This window comes from Rhinopithecus bieti, unplaced genomic scaffold (genome assembly GCF_001698545.2).
Source record: "Rhinopithecus bieti isolate Rb0 unplaced genomic scaffold, ASM169854v2 scaffold_1673, whole genome shotgun sequence".
NCBI lineage: Eukaryota > Metazoa > Chordata > Mammalia > Primates > Cercopithecidae > Rhinopithecus > Rhinopithecus bieti.
In genome coordinates, this window is record NW_016804690.1 from 3676736 (window position 1) to 3686374 (window position 9639).

The window sequence follows — 9639 nt, forward strand, 5'->3', positions numbered from 1 at the left end:
GAGGAAGTTAACCCCTTTGGTATGTTCAAGAATCCCTGCCAAAAAAAGCCAGAGGATAGGAACTCATAGCCAAATGACAGGGAAGAAATAAGAATTGCAGGCATTCCTGCTGCAAGATAGAGAACATAACTGTAAAGACTGAATGATGAATGAATGCATACATACATACTCTCCCTGGTCTGAGAATGACCAAAAACACAAGGAAGGTATTCACCAGAGAAGTGACACAATTTGATCACAGAAACAAAGTGCCAAAACTGGGGGTGGGGGGGCCTGGGAAGGATATCCAGAAAATTATCTTCAGTTGTGAAACAAATTATATTAGAGGAAGCTTGAATATTTTTATTATTGAGGTACCACATGAACCAACCCCAGAAGAGGCAGTGCCTGGTGGTGCCATGTCTTCATATTTTTGAGTGAGTTAAGTGGTGGCCATACAATAGCCAAATAATCAACCAGATACAGAAGAGGGTTGCAATGCTGTTATTAAAACCTCCATATTTCACAAATGGGGAGCTGAAACCCAGAGGAAAGAAGAGACATACTTCAAGAAATATTCTAAGTTATCTGGGTCTAGAACCCAAGTCTCCCAGCTCTCAACTCACTGGGAGAGGGAATTCCTTCCTCAAAGTGAACAAAAGGCAAATTAGAAATTACAGAAAACTTGGTTGCAGGGAAACATACTTTTGGGATATAAGATGCTTTAAAGGCTTTTCTTCTTCTTCCTCTTCCAAGAAGAACTGTTCATGTCAGTTTTTCTGCCCACCTACAAATACCTGGATTATCATAATTCAAGAATTAGTGAAGAAGATACCAAATTATGCCCGAGGTGTTGTTAGAACAGTTGCTCTGCAATGGTGATTGACTCCATTATTGTTTGTATAACCTCATAGAAAAGACATACATGTCTTCATCTTAAAACCAAAGCTGGAGGACCCAGACCCAATACCAATTCCAACTTCACCATGAAGGATGGTGAGTTTGGGGAAGTTACTTTACTTCCCCCCACCAAGCCTAGTTTCCTTAACTTTAAAATGAAAATTTGCTTCATATAGACTAATTCTGAAGATTAAATCAACCATTGTGCAGAGGCCTGGCACATGAAAGGTACTTGATTAAAAATTAGCTCACGCCTTCCATTTTCCTCCTCTGCAAATTATTCAGAATGTACAATCAAAGCATGAGGAAACTACCACCACCTGGTGTACGGGTCTCCAAACTGCATAAGCAGCAGCAGAGGTGAAAATACAACTTACACTGAGGAAACTGCAAAATGAAACTTCACAAATGACTGAATGCATCATACACAAAATACATCAGTTATTCTGGGATAGAGGCCATTGGCCATTCCAGGATGATGGGTAGAATTAACCAGGACAACCTTCCTGGAAGAGGTACACCTTATTTTGAAACGTAAGTGGAGGAAAAAGGATGTGGACTGATTGGAAAGAAGGAAGAACAATTTTCTGCACAGTTGGAAAAAAATCTTGGAAGCAAAAGAGGAATGTCCTGGTGGCAAATAATGTCAACTGGAACATTTAGCCCAGCCATGCCTGTTAAGACTTTAGGCTCTTTGATCACAGAAGAACAAGGAGGGAGAACTGGGTATAAGTCACTCCCACTAGGAGGCTGCAACAGCCAGCTGGTAGTATTGGAAGCACAACAGCTCTAACTTGTGCATGTCAGCCTCTTGCTCAGGACTTGCTTTAATGGACAGAAGGTGTTGGAGGCAGGTAAGACCATTCTAACAAAGAGAGGTCCCTCCTGTAGAGCCCCAGAAAGGGTGGAAGTGCGTTTCTCCTCAGACATATGGGTAACGGGCAGAGCCCACTGAAGACAGCAGTCCTGTCTGACCCATCTTGGTGATCCTGACAATACCTAACTCAGAGCTCAGTACCTGGAAGAAGCTCCATACATGGCTAAGTTGATTTTCCCACCTGGTAGGGATCAGAGATTGTATTATGCAGCAAAGTTTCTAACCCAGCTCTCTATTCCGCATCCTTACTCTACATTCTGGGATGTGCCATGCCCTCTCTTTCTTCCAGATCTTTAAAGATGTTTCTCTTTGTGCCTGAAAAATATTCTAAAGGTCCCAGTTGAGACATGGCATCTTCCAAAAAGTCTTCTCTGACTTCCTGCAGCATTCAGTAATTCTCTTACAATCCTAGTATGTATTACCACGTCGTATTACGATTTGTTGTCCTCTTATCTGTATCTAGGTTTGACGCTAAGTTCCATGAAAGCAGAAACAATGATTCTTTTGTTGGTTGCTATTTCCCAAGAACCTAGCATAGTTCCTGGCACATTAGAGGTCCATAACGATTTAAGTTGAAAGTAGCAGGATGTCCAAAAAACCCTAGTCTGTGTAGCCTACAAATGAAGGAACTCAGGAGGGAAGGTAGCTTCCCTAGAAGTGCCCACCTCAGCTCCCTGAAGCTTGCCTCTGATACTTCTTTGGTCCAGAGCAGTGCTGTCGTTGAGTCTAGCACCATCTTGGCAGGGCCGACTTTGGTCACAATATCCCCACCTGCTGTAGGGTTATGAGGGTCCAAGTTACCCGACACCTTACACCACACTCTGAGCATGCTTCCATATGTTGAACAGCCTGGGTAACTGAACTGGGTATGGTGCCTCAAACACAAGGCTGACCAAGATAAATAAGGCCATGCACAATTGTTTACTAGGGAGAGCTCACCCTGATTCTCTAACTCCAACAAAAAGAAGAGAAAACCATGAAAGAATGAGGTAGGAAGGATTAACCCTCACAGGACCCAGAGTCCAGAGCCCTAGACAGTCACAATGGGCACTTCCACATGTTCCAGGTGACATCAGGTTAAAAGAGGCATCCAGGATAGCCCCAGAGTGGGAAAGAAGTCACCCGAGCAGCTTTTGGAGGAAAGGAAAGGATTAAAGCAGGGAGAGATGAGTACCCCACAATGGAGGGCCTGACAGCACCAGCCAACTCTTTGTATATGGCCCCAGGCATTTCTAGCACCAGTAGCCTGCCAGAGTAACTACCTCCTCCCTCACAGCAGCTTCTTCTTCCTCCTCCTATCAGCAACATGAAGAAAAGAAATCTATCTCCCCAAAGCTAGAGGATGCACAATGGTGCCTTCCAGAGGGGAGAGTCTATTCTGAGGTGCATGAGAGACATCACAGGCATGTGGCAACTCCCAGTAGCAGCCTTCAAAATCAGCCTTGCTTCTGTAGTAATATTTTTCCCTCCTCCTTAAATTCAGCCTAATTATTTAATAATATGAACTTACCCATCATGCGTTTCTCCACAGGACTTACCCCTCCCTGCAGCTAAGCATGACCTAGGTGGCCCATTTCTCCCAGGAAACTGCCAACACTGCTAGATCACTTGTATTTTGCAAGCACTGACGGTATTAGGCATCTCTGCTAGTTACTACACCCAGGCATCTATACATGGTGGTAGAACTGTTGCAATAAGTGGATTTGGCAAGAGCTGGCTGCTATAACAGAGTCTGGTCCTTTTGAGTTCTTCACCCCTATACTCCCACCCCTTATAACAATCCCTCGATTCCAGATTTTGCCTTCAAAAGTGGACCATGGCCTTGGCTGGGTTCTGCTGCATAGACTTCTTATGATATAATTACTCTGGCCCTCTGACCGTGAGTCTAGCCAAGCCTGACCCTCATTCTATTGATTCGCCCTGAGTCATTTGTCAACAGAGTGGCTGATTCCCCTTGTCTAGGTAAGCACGGGAGGCATTTCATCAAGACATTTGACACCTTCCTTTGAAAGGTGAGCGACAGAACATATGAATACCTCTGATTAACATCTAAAGGCAGCCTGGCCCCCCTGATATTGCCCCTCCATGGAGTAGCTCTCAAGTAAATCCACTGTAGGGACCTCTACCATTTCAACTCATTTATCAGCAATTCCATCTGCTTCAATTTGGGGCACTCCATGTGTCTGTGGTTCCATCATGTCTGCCTGGGGTTGCTCCCTCAAGGGTTTCTGGCCTCCATGCAAGGCCTAATCCAGGCTGTCATCTTTCCCTGTGATATAGCTGGGGCAGCTGTTGCTCCTTCCTCGATAGTAGAGGGGTGGTTGCCAGAAAGCCTGAGGGGCCCACCATCTAATTTCCATGCTTGGAGCTAAATATGTGTGTGCAGGATCTTTCCTTGAAACTGTAGGAGGGGACTCGGTCCTACTACCTTTTACACCAAATTGATTTGATGTCTTCTTAAGGAGTGGTGAGCTCATCCCTGCTCCTATTCAACTTCAAAGGCCAACAGTCTCATTAACCTAATTGCCTGACTTTGAGTAACTTACTTAAATTACCAATTAATGGATGGCCATTTCTGTCCAAACAAAACATTTTAAAGCATTCCCACTGAAAAGAAATTGCTTTCAACCATGACAAATGAGTGTCTCCCTGCTGATAATTATAATAACTATAGTAGGTATGCTTCTAAGTCCTGAGAAATTTGGAAAAGAAAGGTACAAGTGGCAAATTTATATAGATTACAAACAGTGGAATCCTTTTCAGTGATGGAATTTTGAAAAGTTTTCATTCAACGAAGCTACACTAAGAATAAAGGCAATTAAATGTCAGGGCTGTAGAGCATTTGTCCTTTGGAGAGGGGGAATCCCTCAGGAAAAAGAATACTGAAAATGTCAGTAGCCCCTGTTGGCTATATTAAAGCTAATAAAATTACTAATGATACATTCCTCGTCAATGAGGGGTCCCTGTTGTGCTGCTTCTGTCTGCTTTAGTCACAGTGAACAAGGCAGGAAGATTGAATTATTGGCTGGATTCATTTTATTGGTTTAAGCTTTAGGGGGAAGGAGTTATATGGGAGATCCTTTTCATGTTTTGCTTTTTTGCTCTCAAGAAGCAGCTGGTTTTGTCTTTAGTTTCAAATGTCTATTTTAAAAAATCAGGGCAATCATTAGAAGGCAGGAATTTGGACATGGACACTTCCCAAAACACCTGATGTCAATCCCAGCCGGGTTTGCCAGGAATGGCCTCTCAAGTCTCAACTGGGAGAGAGATGGGGGAGGAGGAGATAAAGGACTGAATTGATGGCTGCAGGCATGGCTGACAGGTGGCCCTAGGAGAGGAAGGGAGGGAGTACATGTTAGGAAGTGGCAGAGAGGAAGAAAAGCTGTGGACTCAGTGGACCAAAGCTTCAGGGCAGAGACTGGGTCTGCAGCCCTAGGGCTCACTGGCACTACCATGGTCGGATCCCTGTCCCTTGCTGATGCAAGCTCCCTTTTAAAATTTCTATAGGGAGATGGCAGCTACGGTATGCAAGATATCACAATTCCACTTGCCTCAAGAATAGCATGGGCTTCCTGAAGACAAGATATGCAGTGTAATTTCCTGGGAATGGAAACTTCTGACAGAGAGAGCTGGTGCTGATTTCAGAGTGTAGTTTCCTGAAAGCCTGGGATCTTATTACTGCTCATTCCCTTTAGCATCAACCAAATAGCCTTTTTCCACCATAGACTGGGGCACTGGGAATAGCAAAGAGAAACCCAAAACCTGGACTGAAACTTGGCCTCCAATCTCTGAGACTGTCTCCTTCTAACTGTAAGGGCCCAGACCCAAGATGCCATGAAAACTCTGGAGCATGTTTCTGTGTACCGAGCAGCCAGCTCTAGCACTGGACGCTTCTCTGAGAAACACTGCTCAGAGCCCAGGACTGTGATCATGCCCACAGCTGGACAGTGGTCTGGTATTTATGCCCATCTGCATACTGGCTTTCCTTTAGATCCATTCTCTGCTCTTTTCTGCCCTGTGCTATACCCATGGGGTTGAGTTCAGTGGATTTCATCTTCTGCTTTAGCTTATGGGATGCACCGGCAGGAGATTGGGGCAGGTGGTGAGGGGTGGCTAAGGAAAGAAAGGTCAGCATATTTCTTCCTCCTGCTCCCTCCCTAAGGTGGTAAGGTGCACCATTATGACAGTGGCTCTGCCCTCTATCCACAGCCACAACTGGGTGCCGTCTCTGCCTCAGCTCCAGGATTCAGCAGCAACATTCCTCCTGTGGGAGGCTGAATAATGGCACCCAAAGATAGCCAGCTCCTGATCTCCAGCACCTGTGAATGTTGACTTATATGGCAAAAGGGACTTGCAGATGTGATTCAGTTAAGGAGCTTGAGATGAGAGATTAATCTAGATTGTCTGGGTGGACACTAAATGCTACCATACGTGTGCTTATGAGAGGAAAACAGAGGAACACTGGATGCAGGAGAGGAGTCTATGTGACCAGAGAAGCAGAGAATGTAGTGACACAAACAAAAGAGAAGGAATGCCAGCAGCAACCAGAGGCTGAAGGAAGCAAAGAACAGTCTCCACCTGGAACCTCCAGAAGGAACCAGCCGGGCCAACACCTTGACTTTAACCCGGGGAAACTCACCTTGGACTTCTGGTCTCCCAAGTTGTAAGAGAATACATTTCTGCTGTTTTAAGTCACTAAGTCTGTGTTAATTTGTGACAGCAGCTTAGGAAACTAGTAAACCTCTCCAGTCTGCTGTTGCTCATGGCAACATCTTTTGTTGGTTCCCATACGTCTGAAAATAGTCCTTTATGAAAGTCTATTCAAAAATCCCCACTGAGTGTGGCTTCTGTTTTCCGCCAGAATCTTATCTTATATATTCTACTTCTTTCTAAAAAGAATGTAAGATAGTATATTTTTTACGAGACAATAAAATTTTGCCTAATGAGAAAATGCAGAAGAAAAAGAAGACAAAGATAAAAGAAATATGAAGCCAAAACTATCATTAGTATCCAAAATTCATGCTATACAGGCCTGAACACTTTTCAAGAATTAGTCTGCAGCTTCCACTCTAAGTTTCCCAGCAGCCAACACAAAGAGAATAAAAAGCATGATCAATTACAGTTTACTATTTCCTAAACAAGCTTGATAATAGGAATCACCTGAATACCTTGCCAAACATCGAAATATCCAGTCACCACCTCATCCAAGACCTGTCAAATCAGAACCTACTAGGGAAGCAGTAAGAATCTGGATTCTAACGAATATCCAAGATGAATAAGATGAGTCACAAATTGTGTGAGATAAGAACACAACATGGGGGCTGTTCACAAGAGAAACAGTGTTACTGATGTGAAAAAAAAGCCATCATCTCAGGACTAGAAAGATGTCTCCAATTGTGTGCCCTACCAGCTGTGGTCAAGCACTGTCTGCAGTGCCCATGCAGCATACAGCTTCATGATAACGTGACAAAAGTAAATGATCTAATCATGAAAAATAAAATTACACCTTAACTGTGCTCTAAATGAAGATACATACTGTAGTGGACTCCTGCATTGCATCTTCAGTTTCCATTACCTGTTCTCCTTTCCAGATAACCTCCCAATGTCCTTCCAGGGATTTCTGTGGTCAGGAGTGAACAGGCAACTGAGATTAAGGCAATCAAGGTGTTTTATTCCCCTGCCTGTAATGGCTGCAGCAAGGAAAGGTAGTGAACAACACCAATCCAATCTGGCCTTTTTCTAGATATTCCAGGTTTACCGTCAGCTTTTTATTCTAGATGGTATAGTATGCACAGAAGTGAGACCTTGACACCAGGAGGGAGGTCAGGCTGAGAATAAAATAGATGCAGAGAGCATTACAGGGGTAAGAACCCCACAGAAAACAGACAGAGCCTCGATCCAACCATGCAAGAAACTTACTCCACCACTTCATTTTTTTCAATCATAAAATGCAATAATTTCCTGTATTGGGTAAGCCATCTTCTGCTGGGTTTTCTTTTACTCGCATCTGAAAGCATTGTATGCAGTATGCCTGTTGTATTTATTTAAGAGTCTCCATTGAAAATCCACCTATAGGAAAATTGCAGGAAAATAAATCCTTGGAGAGGGATAAACTCTACCAAAAGAAGCATTTAATGTTTTTTTTTTTTTTTTTTTTTTTTTTTTTTTTTTTTTTTTTTTTTTTTTTGTAGTGACTACTGTTATTTAGGGGATTTTTTTTCTCTCCCCCTGCTTACCTTATGAAAAGAGTTGTTAAGTGAGGAGCTTGGATGACTTGTTCTGATTTTTGTCCTCCTGATTGCTCACCATCACCAGGCCTTTCTATGCAACCAGACACTAATCTTGAGCTTATTTTTATCTGCTATTGTACCATCAACCTTTCAGGCATTTCCCAGAAAACATCATTTCAAAGACTCAGTGACCTAACTCGCCAGCCATCATTGACTCTCTAGACCCATAATCAGCAACCATTTGGGGAATCCAAGGGTGTACTCACCGCTTGGTGAGGAGGAGCTATTAGGATCCACAGTGGGGAAAGAAGAGAAATAAATGGAAATTGTATATTCATTGGAACCTGATTACATTTGGGGAATATTGGCTGTCCTTTCCCAACCACCTTAGCTATTTTGAATGACGAACACTGATTTCTTAGCTGGAATGGTTAATACTTTGTCAAATACTTACGAGCTAAAGCTTAGAGTCTGATTCACTTCAACATAAAAATATTCCTGATGGGGGGAGTTGTTAAATGGGTAAAGAGTTTCAGTTTTGCAAAATGAAAGAAGCTCTGGATGTTAGTTACATAACAATACAACTAATATTTAACAATACTGCACTGTAAGCTTAAAACTTATTTAGCTGGTGCATTTTATGTGATATATACTTTACTACTATATATACTGATATGTATATAGATGTAGATATAGATATTACTGAAAGGGGAGGACAATTACATTTTATTGTTGCCCAGTAGGGTTTACACTTCAGATAATAATAATATCTAACACATATAGTAGTAGTTACAATATGCCAGTTACTATTTCTTTAGTGTTTTTCACTTATTTAATTTACTCTTCATAACAAACCTGAGGGAGGTATTACAATTATTATTACTCTTATTGTATTTCCAATTTACTGACAAGGTAGCAGAACCATGGAGAGGTTGTTAAACTAGCCCAAAGTCATCTGGGCTGAGCTGAGATACAAGCTTATTCAATTTCACCCCAAAGTTCATCCACTTCCCAAGCAGCGCTGTTGCCTCTCTCTAGTTTATGATCAGCAACCATTACACCCATTTTACAGAAGCAGGAACTGAAGCTCAGAGTTTAAAAAGTGGTCCAAGATTATGAAATTAGCAAGTACAGAGTCCAGACACATATTTAGCCTCTCTAGTTCCAATGCCTTAGTCAAGAGTACAATCTAGAGAAAGTTCTAAGGCAAGAATCTCAGACAATCTTAAAAATTATTGAGGATGCTACATCGTACTTATTCTACAATTGACCACATAATTGGAAGTAAAACACTCCTCAGCAAATGTAAAAGAACAGAAATCACAACAAACTGTCTCTCAGACCACAGTGCAATCAAATTAGAACTCAGAGTTAAGAATCTCACTCAAAACCGCACAACTACATGGATACTGAACAACCTGCTCCTGAATGACTATCGGGTAAATAATGAAATGAAGGCAGAAGTAAAGATGTTCTTTGAAACCAATGAGAACAAAGACACAACATACCAGAATCTCTGGGACACATTTAAAGCAGTGTGTAGAGGGAAATTTATAGCACTAAATGCCCACAAGAGAAAGCAGGAAAGATCTAAAATTGACACCCTAACATCATAATTAAAAGAACTAGAGAAGCAAGAGCAAACACATTCAA